The sequence below is a fragment of the Pleurodeles waltl genome, chromosome 1_1 (genome assembly GCF_031143425.1).
Source record: "Pleurodeles waltl isolate 20211129_DDA chromosome 1_1, aPleWal1.hap1.20221129, whole genome shotgun sequence".
NCBI classification, from domain to species: Eukaryota; Metazoa; Chordata; class Amphibia; order Caudata; family Salamandridae; genus Pleurodeles; species Pleurodeles waltl.
In genome coordinates, this window is record NC_090436.1 from 520,249,174 (window position 1) to 520,267,206 (window position 18,033).

Here is an 18,033-nt window from a genome sequence, read left to right on the forward strand (position 1 = left end):
GCGTGGAAACCATGTGCAGTTTGACGGTATCCTCTGAGAGGACAGAGTGCGTGCAGCGCAAAATGGCGTTTCCCTGAAAAGGATTATGACCATTCTGTCTTCTCTAGCCTTGCAGCAGTTCCTGATCCTGTGCATAGTAGACTCAAAATTAGTTACACCCTTCACTAGTTACTAGGCTGCAATCTACATTCACCCCAGGGGCCTGCCTGAAACAAGAGGCTGATCAAAACTGTGTGGTTGCCTTGGTAGCTCTGTTGCACAAACTACCAGCTTGCTACGAATGTTAGCACTATGGGCCTTGTATACTAAGAATACATTCTAATAGGTCAGTTGGCAAAATACTGAATTCTAGTGGGTAACAATGAATACTAATGATGTAGGTCGCAAATTGCAACTACTACGATTCACTGCCATCACAGGAATGGTTGCCTGCTGAAGTCAGCAGACCACCAAGTCTGTGATTGCTATTAAAAAAAGGAATAATTTTTCTTTAAATGCAACCCGTTTTCTGTAAAGGAACAAAAAAAGAAAAATTTCACAAACATTTTTTAGGCGTCAGTAGTGGTCCCACTGACCACTGACTATTCCTAAAAAATGTTTTTGGGCACCCCTTTCCCACTTGCAAATGTCTTACCATTTCCTTTGTGGTGTTGGTAACCTACCAATAGATTGCAACCTCAATTGGTGTCACAAACCATTGATATGTACCTTAAGGAATAGCAAATTAGAAGGGATACCCTAAACACGCCCCTTCCAATTTGAGAGTTGGTATGAAAAGGGAAACCTATTTCACACTTGGGTAGCATGTTACCAAATCGCAACCTGTTTTTTCTTATGCACAAAAGCTATTTTGTGTAGGTCAATGCTCCAATTTTGTGAATCAGAGCATTCGCAACTACAAGCTAGGTTTGTACATTAGGCTATGAGTCTAGATGGATAGTTGTGTGACAGATGACTGTGGATGAAAGCTAGGCACACATCAATGTATCACTGGGTATTAAACCGCATCTTCTCTGTGTCAAGCGAAAGAAGGATTGTATCTTAATAATCAAACTCAAGTTCATTCAGTAGCCAGACAGAAACTTGAGAACATAAAGACAAAGCTAACCACACATGCTCTTGCAGTTAAGAATTAAATAAAAACATTGTCAATTTTATGATATTTTACCTTCAGAATATGAAAAATCTAATGTCCTTGCTGAGATCTCTATTACATGGCACGTTGGAAACTACTCTATGTTATACCAGACTGCTGCTAGCTAATGATGCAAAGGTTTGCTTTCTCCTTGACTCGTTTACCTGCATTGCACTAGCTCTTTGGGAAGAGAAAACACAAAACATGACGACTGTCCATCTTGAATCTATAGTAGTTCTTGATGGTTAGGGATATCCCAAAATAATCGATAGAGACATCTTCAATTTTGATGCTGCTTCACTAATACCATGCATGACAGTGCTTAATAATGAGTGCACAAGGGAAGCACTAGAGATAATTTCAAATGTTCCAACATAGTGTTATGAGGGAACCATGACGACTGTAAGAACAGGATATAAACAAAAAAAAACAAGCGAAGGGTGACCCTATGGTCCATAAGAGATGGGTGGGGGGAAATTGCAGAGAACATAAAAGCATACTCTTGATGGGATAAATCACCAGAGGGAGCAGTAGCTGCACATGGGGCCACTCAGAGGAGAGTCCAATCCCTGGTGAATTTCACCAGTCATACATCCCTAGAGGGCTGTTCCAACCATTCATTCTGTACACAAGAGATGCATATGAGCAACCTTCTTGGCTGCCAGAGGAGACCCCTACCTGCGGGGTTCTACCAGCCCTTCCAGATCTCCCACCCCCACCCTTGGCCGAGTGAGTGTCCTCATATCTGTATGTTTGTTACTACCTTGATTACTCCAGTTCCAGTCCGCGTAATGGGCTGATTTGGCTTCATACCTGCATAGACGCTCCATGCATGAGTTTAAATTAAGGTCCTTGGGTTCATCTTGACCAGGCCTAGAAAGCACTCAACAGCACTCAGCGGGCAGAAACACGTTGCCATGACTACAAGGTCAACCCACCATAAGAAAACTGAGAAATTATTAAGGACTCTTATTATGGTGTTAGTAATTATTGGATAAATAATATTAACTTTGAAACCTGTGGCCTCCTTACAACAAATAAATTCCAGTGCTTAGCAGTGACTTGTCAAAAGACTGCCTCAAGGAGTATTTGTTTTAAAGATTTGATTCCATGTTTGCACTGATGAATTTTCATGCACATTGCCTCAATTTTTGCAAAATAATTTGTGACTAATGCAAGACTAGTTTTCACACAGAATCGTTGTTTACATTCTAGTGTACGGTTAGTTCACAAATTAACGCCAGGGTCTGATTTATCCCATCAAGAGTACATTTGTTTCCCCCTTAAAGAGATATACTAAACATTATTTTTAATGTGTTTTATGACCTAACTGTATACTGATGCATTTAGTTAACAATCACAGGTTCTACTAGTGGATTTTCTACTAGTGGATTCAAGGGCCTTGATAAAAAAAGGCTGTTCGTGAATAATATGACACCTTTTTAAGTATTGTCTATCAAAAACCTCATGTTATCAAGATTTTATAATATATGCTATACAATAAATACAAACAACAAACTTTTGTTGGTCCCTTTCAGCAACTGGTTCTCATGCAGTTTTTTGACATTGGCACTAGTAGGGCAGGCTGTCTGCAAAAGGCCACGGTATTTTGTGGTATGCTACATGCTCAAAGTAGTCCTTGTCTTCTTCCCCTTCCAAAGGCTTTACTGTCTCTTGTAATGTCTTTCCTGTGTCATGCCTGCCCCTTCGTCGCTGTGGCTCTGCTTGTGACATGATTGTGTAAGAACTGACAAAGTCAGAGCACGAGCGAGTAAGCATTGTTAATTTGAGATCAATTGCCTTTGCCAGTACTTGTTTATGGATGAGTGATACTGGGCTTATGAGATTTTATCATTGATGTTCCAGGAGGTAGAACTCGAGAAGGGAAGTATCTCTCTTTCATTCTTTGATGGCCTCATTGGTCTCTTTTGCCGAATTTTGAAAACTTCAGAAAATGCATACAAATAGGTGTTCAAATTAGGACTATCAAACAGAAGTTCTTCCATTAACTCATCAATCAGTTCCGCTGATGCCTTTACAACTGACTTAAAGTGGCTTTTCAGAATCTGTTTTACAATACGATCTATAACTAAGTGGGAGGTCAAAGGGGAGGAATACAGACCAGAATAAAATTATATGAAACTTTCACCATAGTTGATAGTTTCAATGACATGTGGAAGAAGAACAAAGATATAGGACCCCATTACGAGTTTGGCAGTCACTAGAACACCAGCCTCTAGGATGGTGGTCGGACCACCGCCAATGCAACTGTCCGAGTGTCATATTTTAACCATGGCAGTCAGGTCGCAGTGGGACCACCAGCTCCACCAGGATCAGGAATCCCAGCGGTCTGCGAGTAGGTAGCAGTCCTAATCCACCAGGGCAGCGCTGCCCTGGGGATTACGACCTTGTTCTCCGCCAGCCATTTCATGGTGGTAGCACCACCATGAAAAGGCTGGTGGAGAACAGGTGCAGGGGGCCTCACGGGGCCCCTGCATTGCCCATGCACTTAGCCAGCGGACCTAGTGGGAAACTCTTAATGGGCCTGGTGGGAAGGTAACCACTGTGGCGGGAACCTCCTCGTCTGAAGTTCGGTGGATGGTCTAAACAGTCCACCAAACTCATAATGAGGCCCATAGTGTGTTGAAATTGAGATATTCTTTGTGATAGCAACAACAATTTAAAAATGCTGTTTTATACTATTTTATATTTGCAACTAATCTCTGTTCTTTCAAAATAAGACAGGATTAGCAAGTGGCTTCTCTTTGTGTCTTAGAAGGGTGGACACGTATGGCATGGAATGACTGACAGCTCTGAGCAGTATCCAATGAATAGGGATATCATAATGAAGCAAGAGATGGAAGAGCAGGCTCAGAAAATGCTGAATCTGAAATCCTGATTAAGACCAAATGTTCTGAAATTGTGAGTTTTAATTATTTACATTCTCAGAAGTATTTCCTTACTACCCTATAGGGGATATACATCAACTCAGTACGGTGAAGCTTTGGTAGTTTGTCCAAATGTAAAGCTCCAGTCTTTATTTTACCTACTTCTCATCCATTTGGCATGAATTTCTTTATTTCAGTTGGACTTTATCTCTATAAGTGCCTATACAAGGAATGGCCAAAGTGCATTCTAACCTTTACAGTTCCACTTCATTCTTCTCCATGTGCATCTTATGGTGTTAGGCTGCAGGCTTCATTTAAAATAGCTGCCACCTAGATGTCTATCGCCCCACACTGGCGACTGAGGGAATAAAGCATCATATTGTCAGCAATGCTGTTACATGTGGCATTCTGTTCCTTCTCTTCCTGTTGTTGTACCCCTTCTACTTCTATTCAAACTGCCCTATCATTTCCTAGGTTCAACTAATCTTCAGGAGTCTACAAATACCAAAATACTTACTCACTTACTTATGCATACTACTACTTCTGGGGTATAGGCCATCAACTAGGACTCTTCATTATATATATGTTTTATGAGTATTTAATCTTTTACTTTAAATTACAATAACGTTTATTACAATTAACTACATGTACTTACCTGAATAATGTCAATGTTTTGGACCATGACATTCTGACAGTCAATATTTTTGCACTATTCTTTATAAGCATGTAAAGTCGATATTTTGGTTGTCAATATTTCAACACTGGATTGGTCCGCAATATTTTTGTGGTAGATTTTCTGTCTTGCAACCTTTTTTTGGGGTTTCTCTTATTTCTGCAAGGGAGTAATATTGTTTCCTTTGAAAACCCCTCTTGAACACCTCTGTCAATTTTGGGATTCCCTTCTGCCTTTTTCCATACTGGATACAAATTTAATCTTGCCCCAAAAGGAGTAACCTCTGACCACATCCAGGGTGGAAATGTGCCTGTCAAAGCTAGTGATACCACAAAATTGCTTGAATACTTTGGTAAAGAACCCCTCTCTCTAGAGTGCCCACAACCTGACTCGGTGAAGGGTTTAACCTCAAAGAAAAATTGGTGTCACTGGCAGAGTAGTGAGCGTGATCTTGTCCATTACAGGTTCACTGTTATGAATTTTGAATGCTCAAATTATGGAACTTGCATAACTAAGAGTCACTTAGTTCCACAAAAACATTGTGAATCAGGTCCTTTTTGTTTAAGTTTGCAAATCCATCTTCAAATTAAGAATACTTCCAATTTATAGCACAACAAATTGGTGGAACTCCTCCGTGCCGCCATTCCTTTCTCACTGCAACTTTATACAGGTGCAATGTGCTAATAAACAATCTGAATGTATGTAACTATTGTCTAAACCATGTTCACCAACATAAAATGGGGGAATAATACTATGCAGAGAATTTTAGGGTTAGGATTAGTTTGTCCTATTAAAAATAACTATGGCTCCAGAATTTGGATAACTAACTTCCTTGTCCAAGCTGCCTCTTCGTTTTGCTCTCTCTTTTAATTTGTGCACTCTGGCAAAAACCTTGCGAGACTTAATGGGATTTATTCATTATAGAAATTATAATTTCCCCTAGGGGCCCCGCGACTCCCCGTACTGCCATCCTTTTCCTGGCGGTTTAAACCGCCAGGAAAAGGCTGGCGGTAGGGGGACTCGTAATCCCCTGGGCAGCGCTGCCCTGGCGGATTACAACCGCCGGTGCCATTGTGGCGGGAAACCGCCGGCCCTGGCAATGCGACCACAGCGCTTCCGCTGCGGTCGTAATGCCTTGGGAAGCACTGCCAGCCTGTTGGCGGTGCTTCCTCCAAAACAGCCCTTGCGGTCTTGGACCACCAGGGTTGTAATGAGGGCCTAAGTCTGCTATTGCTCTTATACTAAAATTAGGTCCATACACATGGCATTTGTCATTACTATAAATATTACTAAAAGACAAATGCTATGATCACTGTGGATGTGTTTCATCTAACAGGCATGTGTTTTCTTTTCATTTACAATATCTGATTCTGCACACCTTTTATATATTCAGTTACATGTGAGCCATAAATCCTGATGCTGCCAGCTATGGGAATTACTAGTACTAATTATCAGTGTGGAAACACTGATTTCCACATGTTTCTCAGGGCAATCTTGCACTGTCTAGGTATTCTCATAAACCAGAAGTCCCAATACTCATGGTATCTGTACTTCCAGGTTGTAGAAATACTAATGTGGTTTTTCTACACCCCAAAAAAGGCGGACACAGTGTAGTTCAGCAGTTATTAGTCAATTGCTAGCATCAAAACAACTAGCTACAGAAAGGCCCTTTGCTGTACTGTTTTGAATCTTCTCAGAGATTGCCATAAAATGAGTAGGAATTCAGAGCATCTATAAGAGTGCTCGTTATGTGAATCATCATCAGTAGAGAGAAGCACAAGCATAAAAAGTCAATATGATGTTTAGTATTCAAGAGTCACTACAAAGTATAGAAGATATTGTTAGTATTGTGGAAGTTTTGAGGGTGGATGAGGAAACATATATCCCTCCCAAGTTTGATATTTTGATTGATCATAAATATGCTGAAGATCTTGATGATTTGGGCTCCTTATTCCTCTTTTTGCCAGATACCTACTTTCACACACAATTATTAGAAAATGATGATGAAGCATTCACATATACAACAATATTATTGAGATGACTGGTTTCTTTTGTTACCATTACACCTTTCCAGGTTCACTGTATTTTCAGTTTATTTGGCAAAACAGGGATAACGTCTAGGGATGATGCCATCAAGGCAACTTTGGAATGAAATGAGTCCCTTGGTACATAGTTTTCTGTTTATTATCTGAGTGTCAGTGAAGAAGGAGTTAATGAAATTATTAGCAAGTTTAAAGGAATTAGGAAATGTTAAGGATTTTTGTATCATGTTGACTTAATGAGTATTGTAAAGCCTGTCAAAAAAACACATTTCTTAATGTTCTGTTAAGTGTTGGGAAAGAGCTGAGTAACGTGCTAAAGGATTTGTGTAATTAAGGGGGGATTGAACTTGTGAAAGCTTCAGAATGGGAATCAATGATTATGCTGGTTGAAAAAAATCAGGCTCACTGAGATTACACGCTAACCTTTTCTCTCTTAACAAACACATTTTACCTAATTGTCACCCTTGCCACAAATTTAGGCACTGTTGTCAATTCATAAAGCAGTGAAGTTCTTCGGTAAAGCCGCGGTCAGAAAAGGGAAACCGGCGGTTTCCCGCCGGTTTTCCCCTGGCCAAAGGAATCCTCCATGGCGGCGCTGCAAGCAGCGCCGCCATGGGGATTCCGACCCCCTTCCCGCCAGCCTGTTCCTGGCGGTTTACACCACCAGGAAGAGGCTGGCGGGAACGGGTGTCGTGGGGTCCCTGGGGGCCCCTGCACTGCCCATGCCACTAGAATGGGCAGTGCAGGGGCCCCCTAACAGGGCCCCAGCAAGATTTTCAGTGTCTGCTTGGCAGACATTGAAAATCGCGACGGGTGCCACTGCACCCGTCGCACCGCAGCAAATCCGCCGGCTCCATTCGGAGCCGGCTTCATCTTTGCTGGGGCTTTCCCGCTGGGCTGGCGGGCGATCTTTTGCAGATCGCCCACCGGCCCAGCGTGAAAGTCGGAATGCCCCCCGCGGTCATCTGACCGCGGGGCGGTGTTTGGGCGGTTTCCGCCCGGCGGGCGGCGCCCGCCGGGGTCGGAATGACCCCCTATGTATCTGCTCTCAAAAAATTGGCCATAACCTGCAAGTTCGGGCAGTTACATGATGAACTGATTTGTGACAGATTATTATGCATTCTAATAATGCTGGGGTAAAAGAGAAACTTTGGATTAGTAGAGAGGCTCCTTTGAATGAAATTATTGCCATTGCTAACAAAGCACAATTATCTAAATGCTGTGCCAAAGCGGCCTTGAGTAATGAGAAAGATTGTGACTTGCTGTGTAGGGTAATGCATGAGAAAAAAAGATATGCCAGTAATAAGTATACCGCACATAAACCTGGTATGAAGAAAAGTCAGCAGGAAATGCTTACCTTGTGCTACAGATGTGGCAATAAGGAGTATTACGCAAGAGACAAATGTTGTCTTGCAACTAAATCAAAATGTGCTTTTTGTGGTGTTCTGGGGCATTTTGCAAAAGTGTGTAAGAAGAAAACCAATGATTCTATTGTTAAGTGTGTGGGGGTTGAACAAGAATGCCATGTCAAAGAGTCTGAGTCAGAAGACAGGGATTGTATTTTAAGCATTGATAACATTGTATTAGGTATCAATGAGTTGCGGAAGAAGGTTTCATGTGATATAAAAATAGGGGGAGTGCCAATACTAATGGTTGCAGATTCTGGTTCTCCATTCACTATTATTTGTAGTGATGTTAGGGATGAAAAGTTTGCTAATTCATATGGAAGTGATTTATCAACCTCTTGCATTCAACTTGTTACTTTTAGCGGTGAGAAAATTCCTATGGTGGGTTCCATGAATTTGATGTTCGAGTTCAATGGCAGAAAGGCACCTGGCACTTTGTTTGTGGCGGAGAAAGAATCCTCAGTTTTAGGGTGGAAGGACCAAGGAGCATTAGGAGTCATTTTGAATCCCGGTAGTGACACACAAGTGTTATCTTTGGAGGAGCCTGGCAAGCTCGTTAAGGTGGAGTTATTGCAAAAATTTCCCCTGGCAAAGTGGATGAACTGTTGAAATGTAAGCATAAAATTGTAGTTAAGGACTGTGTTACCCCTGTATGCCACAAAGTAAGAAATGTTCCTTTAAGTGTGAGAGATACTATTATGCAAGAGTTGGACAAATTGGAAAATGACAGTATAATAGAACCCATTGAAAGTGCAGAATGGTTGGCGCCTTTAATAGTGGCTCGTAAAATAAAATGGACATATTAGGCTCTGTGTGGATTTGAAAGAACTTAACAAGTGTATCATAGTTGATAAATTTCCTCTTCCTAAGATTGATTATTTATTGACTAAATCGAAAGGATGTCATTGATTTTCAACAATTGATCTTAAGTCTGCGTATCATCAGATCCTATTGCATCCATCTAGTAAAAAGTTTACATCCTTTATCACACCATTTGGGTGTTAAAGATTTGTTTGGATGCCATTCGGATTAGCTTTCGCTGCAGCAGTGTTTCAACAGCTAATGCACAAGATTTTGGGTGACATTGTGGGAGTCACTTATTTTCAAGATGACATACTCATCATGGGAAAGGATAAAAAGGAACATGACGCTAGGCTAATGTTGGTTATGGAAAGGCTTCCTGAGAATGGGCTTACTGCTGAGCTAAATAAGTATAAGTTTGCTAGGCAATCCGTTACGTATTTGGGTCATGAAGTAAGTAGACAGGGTATTCTTCCAAAGGAAAGTATCTTGACTGCGATTAGGGATGCTCCTGCTCCAAATTCTAAAGATGAGGTTAGGTCCTTTTTGGGATTATTTGAATTCTATGCAGAATTTGTGGAACACTTTTCCACTAAAACATATGAGTTGAGACAGTTGGTTAAGGAGAAACAGGAATTTAAGCGGAATGTTGAATTGAATAACGATTTTGAACAAATTAAAAAGGAAATCTGTTCAGCAATTCCCCTACAAGGATTTGACAACCAAGAATAGAGTAACCTCACTGTTGAATGTTAGCGGAAAAGGTCTTGGGGCGGTGCTTACACAAAAGTCAAGGAAGGGTTTTGAAAGTATCATTGCGTTTGCTTCACGTGCTCTATCATCTATGGAAGAGAAATTTTCTGTTATTGAAAAGGAAATGCTGGCAGCAGTTTTGGAGTATGGAAAAATTAAGACATTACCTATGGGGTTCTAAATTTGTGTTGAGAACGGATCATAAACCCTTGGTAAAGGTTTCAACATCAAAAGGCATTACAAAAGCTACGCCCCGCAAAGCCAGAATGTTGTTGCGTTTGTTGGATTATGTTTATGAAGTGCAATATCTCCCAGTCATAAGGAATAAGGTGGCTGACTATTTGAGCCATTCTCCACTACCCATTCAAGCAAGTGATGAATGTGAGTGGGAAGAGTATACGGTCGCCATGGCAGATGAAGTTGAGGGAGACCTAGCTAACGTGGAGAATAATGTTAGTAGGGAGAAATGGATTTTCGCTTACAATATAGACAATGTCTTGCAAAGGATTATGAGTTATGTTAGAAGTGGTTGGCCTTGTAAGAATAAATTAACCCAAGATTACATTAAGTGGTGGGAAGTCAGAGATTAATTGACTATTAATGAAGATGATTTCCTCATGAGAGGTGATAAAATGGTACCTCCTGAAGTACTTAAGGAGAAGATTCTTGCAATAACTCATGAAGGACATTTGGGAATCGTCAAGTCAAAGAAACGAATGAAAATGTCCTATTGGTGGTCTAGGATGGATGGAGATATTTAAAGAATGGTGCAAAATTGCATGGTGTGTGCTAATGCAGACAAATCCTTGAAGGTGTTTAGACCTGCCTTAGGTATGAATTTGTGTCCGGAAGGTCCATGGGAAGATGTAGTGGTAGACATATTGGGTCCAATGTCCAACTCTGTTACTAGATCTTTATTCTAAGTGGCCTGAATACAAAGTCTGTGAGAAGATTGACTTGTCTGTGGTAATCTCATTAGTGTCTGGTGTGTTTTTGAGAGAGGGCATGCCCAGATCAGTTTTAAGTGACAATGGTCCTCAATTTGTGTCGGAGAAGTGGAATACATTTTTGTCTAGAAATGGAATTAGGGAAAAACACACTCCAGTCTACCATCCAGCAGGGAATGGTGCTGTGGAACACTTCAACCGTCTGATAATGGGTTCTGTACAAGCAGCCATGTCTGCAGGGAAGGATTGGGAAAGAGAACTTGCATGTATGATGTGGGTTTATGGAATCACTCTGACCTTTACAGGATATAGTCCCTTTAAAATACTCAGGGGAAGAGAGCCGTACACTAAAGATAATAGAGTGTGGTTAAATCTGAACATTCAGAGTAAGTGTTCCCCTGATATGGTCAAGAGCAACATTTTGAAGGCACAGAGAGTTTATAAAGAATATTACGATCAAAGTCACAAGGTAAAAGAGGTCAAACTTGAGCCAGGTGATTGGGTCAAAGCTAAATTGGCATATAGAAAACTGAAAGGGAATAGCAAGTTCTCTAATCCTCTTCAGGTTAAAAATATGTTTAAATGTTCAGCATTAGTGAATGATGGGAAGGTATGGCATTATGGTAAATTGGCTAAATGCAGTGGCAGTGTGAAGCAGAGTGGTATGGATGTGCAGGAGAAATCTAGAGCTGATTTTGAGTGGTTGTGGCCAGAGGTTGAGGGTGGTGAAAAGCACATAAATGTTGAACAGGAACATCCATTGGGACATAATTGACATGAGCATTTGTTAGGTTCCACTCATTCAGATGTCCAAAGGGGGGTTGCCTCCGGCCCAGGAACAACAAGATAATTTGTCAGTATCCACTTGGGTTAACAACCAAAAGAATTTGCCTCTGGCTGCTACTCGGAGTGGAAGGGTGGTTGGACTACCAAGGAGGTATCAAGATTTTGTGTTAAATATTTAAAGTCTATGTTCAATCATTTTTATTCAATGTTCATGTATCTGCATTTGTCGAGCTTCAAACTAGCTCAGTGATCTACGTTTATGTTACTGTTAAAGAGGGGGATGTGTGGTGTTGGGAACGTGTGCCTTAATACCTGCAGGCAACTGTAGTTGTGGAACTGGGTGGGGGAATTTGAGAATGTGAGGGGAGCAAGGAGAAGGCCGTTAGGGGAAGACCGGGATGGACGTGTGAGGGCCTGCTCTCAATAAAGGATCTCCTCTGCTCACTAGCTGCAATGTATTTACTCCACAGCCCCTTTGCACATAGCAACATAAAGTAGAGCTTGAGCTACCTAGCATTACATTAGGGATCATTTTCAGCACAAATTAAGTTTTGTACTGGAAAGTAAATCACAATTCAACACTCTGCACCAAATGATGTTACAGTTGTGATGTAAACCCGGCATGAAGTATTAGTAAATCTGCCCCTTGGTGTAGGTAGGAACCTTGGTAAGTGTGGAAAAGGTGAGTCATTGTGTTCCAGGCTTTTCAAGAAGTTAAGCTTGTAAAATCAACCTTCTGTTAAACTTGAGAACAATTCCTGGTAGCATTTGAGTCAGGTTGTGAAATGTTATCAATGTGAAAATAGGTTGACAGAGGTTGATTATAATATATCTGATTTTAGCAAAGTTAAAGTACTGGTTAATTTCATGGACGTGGATGAGGGAAATAAATTATTAGGTGTGGGATCTCAAAATTCTTGAGCGAATGAAGTTGTGGTGAGTCGTGATGATGAAAATAATATGTTGAATTGTTCAATGATCTTGAAATGCTTGCACAAATGATGTTGTGGTGAGTAGTGGTGGTGAAAAAAATACATTGAATTGTTGAAAGGTAGTATCTCATGGTGGACTCAGCACCATTCTGCTGCTTACAACCTTGTTCTCTGCCAGCCTTTTCATTGCAGTTCCACCACCATGAAAAGGCTGGCAGGAAACAAGTGCAGTGGGCGAAAAGGAGGCCCCTGCACTGCCCATGGCATTGGCAGTGCAGGGTTCCCCCTTGCCCAGCACCCTTGAAAATCATACTGTCCAGAAAGTGCGCATTTCAAGGGGGATGGTGCCTCCTGCATGCAGCAGCATTGCCACCTGCACTATTATGAGCCGGCGGCATTGCTGCCGCAACTTTCCCATTGGGCTGACTGGCGAAACCTTGTTTCCGCCAGTCCGCCCAGTGGGAAAGTTGTAATTGAGCTGGCAGAGAGGTTGCCAGCAGTGGCAACCTCCTCATCAGGAGTTTTGAGGGTAGGTGTTTCCATCCGCCAAACTCGTAATCAGCCCCTTTGTGCTAGGTTAGTTCTTTTCTTTCTTCCAATGTTCCTTTGGTTTTATTATTTTATTTAGTTTGTTCTGCGTTCTTCGAATTCAGTTTGTTCATCTTCCTTCTTTTTGTGTTTCTGTACATTTTCGTTGTAAGAATAGAAGTGAAATGCTGTTGATGTATTACCTAATAAATATCACATACATCGTTTCTACATTTTTCCGCGTAAGCAGTTCTACAGGCTACCTGTATTTTGAGTGTTTTTATTTAGAATCTTCTTTTAGAATGTTTGCTTACATTAGGGTTTACTGGCTTAGGTTTTCTGGGAGATGGGTAGAGCAGACGCGGCCCGTCCTTTAGGGCAGAGGGGTCACCCCCCCCACCTTTTGCCCCTCATAAAGAGTGTCGGTCAGCCTGACCGACTCTTCATGTTCAGGTCAGGCAGCCAGGAGCGAGACATGCGCGATTTACGCACACTCCTGGCTGCCTTAGCTGAACTTTTTTGGGCTGAAGAGGTCACAGCTCCTGTGGGCGTGACCTCCTTGGCTCAGCAAAGGTGCCTCGAGGCCCTCCCTCAGGTGACGAGGGGCGCGTCACCCATTGACTTCGACCTGGGTGCTTCAGGGTTAAGCCCTGAAGCGCCCTGGGCGAGTGTCAATCAATGACTCCTCGTCACAGAGTGGGGTGGGATCAGCAGTCTCACTGACCCCATCCCACTCTGTGACGAAGTCAGGACTGCTGCCTTAACTCATTGGCTGACCTAAGGTCAGCCAGTGAGTGTAGGCAGCAGTCCCAACCCTCCTGGGATCTCCGAGGCGGAAGGTAAGTAAGTGTGTGTGTGTGATCTTTTTAAATGAATATTTGGTGCATGCATGTGTGTTTGAATGTTGATGAGTGTTGTTAATGGATATGCGTGCGTGCATGTGTGTGTGAAAGAATGAGTGTGAGTGTGCTTTCCGCCCGCCCCCTCCCTCCGAAAAACTGCTGGCCGTCACTGGGGTAGAGGCGTTGGAGGGTCAATATGAGCAGCAGCAAGATGAACTCCAAACTCTCGAAATCCTATGTTTATACATGGTTAGTATTATTTCTTCTTTTGTCATGCAAGCAGTTAGTCTTAGCTAAATCAAAAGTGCACAATTAACCTCGGAAGTATGGAGGGTTCAGTGGACCTCCCTGGAGTCAACCCTGTTGCCTCATGTTACAAACCAATATCTGCAGAGAGTGCATTAACACTTATGTTATACAGATAACACAAATCACAACACTTACTCTCTTACGTTTCTGTGTCCCGGGCTACATAACAGGCGTGGCATTCCTTTTTTAATGGTTTTAATAGACGGAGATACCATAAGGACAGACTCTTAAATCCCCATCTTCATAATAGGACCAACCAAAGGATCAGTCAGGAGATGTGTTGGACCCAGAGGCCTTTTGATTTATCCCGAAATGTTTGGGGTTATACTCTGCAGGTTTCCTTAGCACCAAAAGGAAAACATGACTTTTTCACAAAAAAGAAAACTGACAGTTGTTTCTCATTCCTCCCAATGAATTGTGCTTGTATGTAGTGGGGACACGAGGAATTGGGCAAACCTGACAGAGAATTTCTTTCATCTCTAGGTTATATTGCAGAGCCTCACCCTGAACATCCAAATTAGTACACAAACAATTAGTAACATTTTGCAATGTTTTACAATTTATAGTGAGCTATTCACATATATACCTGATGAGTAGGAATTCTCATCATAATAATAATACTCTCAGCAATAAAAATGAAATGAGTAAACGATAGATACATCCAAACACTGTTCATCATACACCCCTAAACTATTTGTAAAAAACCTAAATATATTACATTAAGGTTGCTCCCAGCTGTGTATATTTGTCAAATGTCTGCCATAAAATTTGTCAAGTCATGTAAAGGAGCACCATATACATGCGTGCCAATAAGCCTCAAATTAGAGCTGGGATTATTAGCATCACAACCCTGCAACTGGTCTGCCTGCTTGTCTATCTCAAGTACTAGGGTAATTTATGCATTTTCATGGATTAAGGTCAATACAACAAGTGGAACACTTCCTCACACAGATTCTGCATTTATCACCCAGGACAGAAAACAATGTTTCCATTAGTTTAATAGAAAGCACATGGAAGCTACTGCATGCAACTTGCACAAGGTCAGTCTGCAAGTAGAAGTTTAGCTATCTTGAAATGCTGCAGAAGATGACAAAATCTATCTCAGGCTGTTATAAGATGAGCAGTAGGAAAGATTTGAGAATTGTGCACACAACATTTCTGATTGCAAGAGTAAAGCTAGGAAACTCATGTTAATGAAAGAATGAAGTGGTTATTTCGACCCTAGCAGTCCGAAGTCTGCCAGGGCTGTTTGGCGGTCTCCCCACCGACAGGCCAGCAGTGAAGACCGCCACATTACGAGTGTGGCGATTTCACCTCTGCCAAACAGCCACATCCCCACTGGTACTGCCAGGGCGGTAGGACAGCTGGGCCGGAGGAAAGCACCTCAGGGCTGGCTGTCCATTGCATACCATCAGCGATATTAGGAGTTGTCTGTCCGCAGCGGTATCACCTCCATGAAAACCCTGCTGGAAAGGCTGCCAGCGACAGCCGACAGACAACTCCCCACAGTCCCCCTTCCAACACAGCACCCCACCTTCCCCCACCCACCCTTCCAACACAGCACACCCGTTCCTCCTTCTCCACTTCCAACACAGCACCACCCTCCCCGCATACAGGCACACACACACCCACCCCGCATACACGCATTCACCAACACGCATACATACACGCATTCACCAACATGCATACATACCTGCATTTACAGACACGCATTCACACAAACATACCAATAGACACTCACTTCAACAATTACACATGCATACACACTTACGTACAGAGACGCATACACACTTACATTCACACATGCATATACATACACACTTACATTCACACATGCATACACTACATCACCCACCCTCCCACCTCCTCCCCTGTCGGATGATCGACTAACATTGTCCGGTGAGGAGGTCAACCCCCAGGGAACGGGAACAGGCACTTCCACCACAAGCAGCGCCTCGCCATCCGGACATCATACGGCAAGCAGAATCCTTGTGGTGTGACGGCTGTGGAACCTCCTCTGCGCCACCGACCGCCAGCACGACTGCTGAAGGATTTCCACCCAAATTGTGGCGGAAATCCTTAAGTACTCGTAATATGGCAGTCTTCTTGTGCCCGTGGCTTCAGCGGTCTGTGTAAAAGACTGCCAAAGTCCGAATGACCACCTGAATCTTGAGCCTAACACTCCTATCATGCACTCACATGCATTCTCTGCACAAAGACCATGCTAACAAGTATTAGGGCCTGTGACATATGTAACGTTATCAAACCATATAGAAAAAGATGCTGTGCACAAGAGGCCTGTTATCTTATCTATTTCCAGGCACAAGGCAGAAGCAGACACACAGTTGCAGTCTAGCCCGCAGTGCAAACAGATCCGTAACTGGGGTGGATCCCATTTGTAAGTTCATAAAATCAAACAATTCAGTACCTTTTCAAGTAGAGTTAACTCTATAAAATCCTCAAGCCCCTTTCTTTTTTGGTGCCTTTTGAAATCTCATAAAATAGATTTAAGCATTTAGTTGTTATTTCATTTGTTTGCATTCCAGAAGCTGCTAGAGAAGTCTTTACTGCAATGTTTTCAGGTACTGGCTGTATGTTGACACAAGTTATTGTTTCCAGTTGTTTAAATGTTTTTCTTAATTTGTCAATGACAAGTTGCAGAAAGTGAAATAACTCCTCTGGGTTTGCTCTGAAAACACCAGACAATGTAAAGGTAAGTTTATTGCTCTCAGTCCTTAGATGATGGTGTTTTTTATTGAATCAAAAGTAATTATCCACTTTTGGTGGGCTATAAGCAACAATAACCCTAAGGACCACAAGAGCCTCTTTAATTGTACTGGTATCGTTAATTCTACTTACAGAACAGTACAGTTCATCCACTGGCCAAGCTACAGATATAGTGGCCCGCACTTTCAATCTGCTGTCATCTGCAGTAACTCAGTAACTGTTCTGCTGTTTAATCTATATTCTTTCCTACAGGTATGTTTGGTTGTGACCCCAGGAGCTGCCTTGTTCTAAATGAGCCTTTTTCAAAGTAAGGGTTTTATTTAAATTTTATTTTTGCAGTTTTATAAAGCACAATCTCAACTCGAAAATATTGGGTTGCTTTACATGAGCACCAGTAACTTTAAACTAGGGCACATTCATTTTTTTTTTACACAGGGTGATTCTGGGCTTGATTTAGAGTTTGGCGGATGGATTACTCTGTCACAAGAGTGATGGATATCCTGTCTGCCATATTATGATTCCCATACGAATCCGCTAAACTCTGTCAGGCCCTAAGTGATTTACCTAGAATAACAGGATGTTGAGACCATGCAGAGATTCAAACCTGGTTGCCCAGTTCTTAAGTTAGCAGCTTTGGCCATAACATTACAGGTTCTACAAAAATAGCTCTGATTTCTCTATTTTGTCACTTGACAAACATTTACCAACAGTAAACCATTATCTTTTTCTGTTTGCTTTTTTAGATACATTCCTAGTTGAAATGTTTTTGGAAAAGAATAATATTTTAATGAATTTATTGCTTGGTCATTGTTTTCTTAGGACCTCATTTAAAGATGTCTGTGCACTGATATTAAAAGTAGGTGTGCAAGAAATTTGTTATGGCTGCAATTGCTACATGCTGATTCTTGGAATCAATATCTGCTGATATTTATACCTATAGTGGAATCAAATACTGTATTACCTTATACTTGCATACGTTTCGTCCTGCTCTTTTCAGAAGGCAGATAGTCCCATCTAGCACGCTAGTCCCTTGCTCTTATATTTGCACAACATTTTGCACGAATGAGTGCCACAAGCAGCATTTGTTTATTGCATTTTAAATAGGGGGCAGAGGTAGAAGTATATAGGAGGCAGGCAATGCATCACTGGGTGCTCTATTGACAGCCTTCTGTTGCTGGAATAACTGTAGAAGCTGCTCTGCATCCCTGCACAGGTGCCAGAGGATGCAGTGTGCCTTTCTTTGAAGAAAGTGTGCTTTCTACAA

General features: G+C 42.0%; 1 long non-coding RNA gene across 1 annotated transcript in view; it reads right to left on the reverse strand.

Annotated features, from left to right (window-relative positions):
* The window catches only part of LOC138285424 (uncharacterized), a 142,431-nt gene that overhangs the window by 122,318 nt on the left and 2,080 nt on the right, over positions 1 to 18,033 (reverse strand). The window lies entirely within an intron of this gene.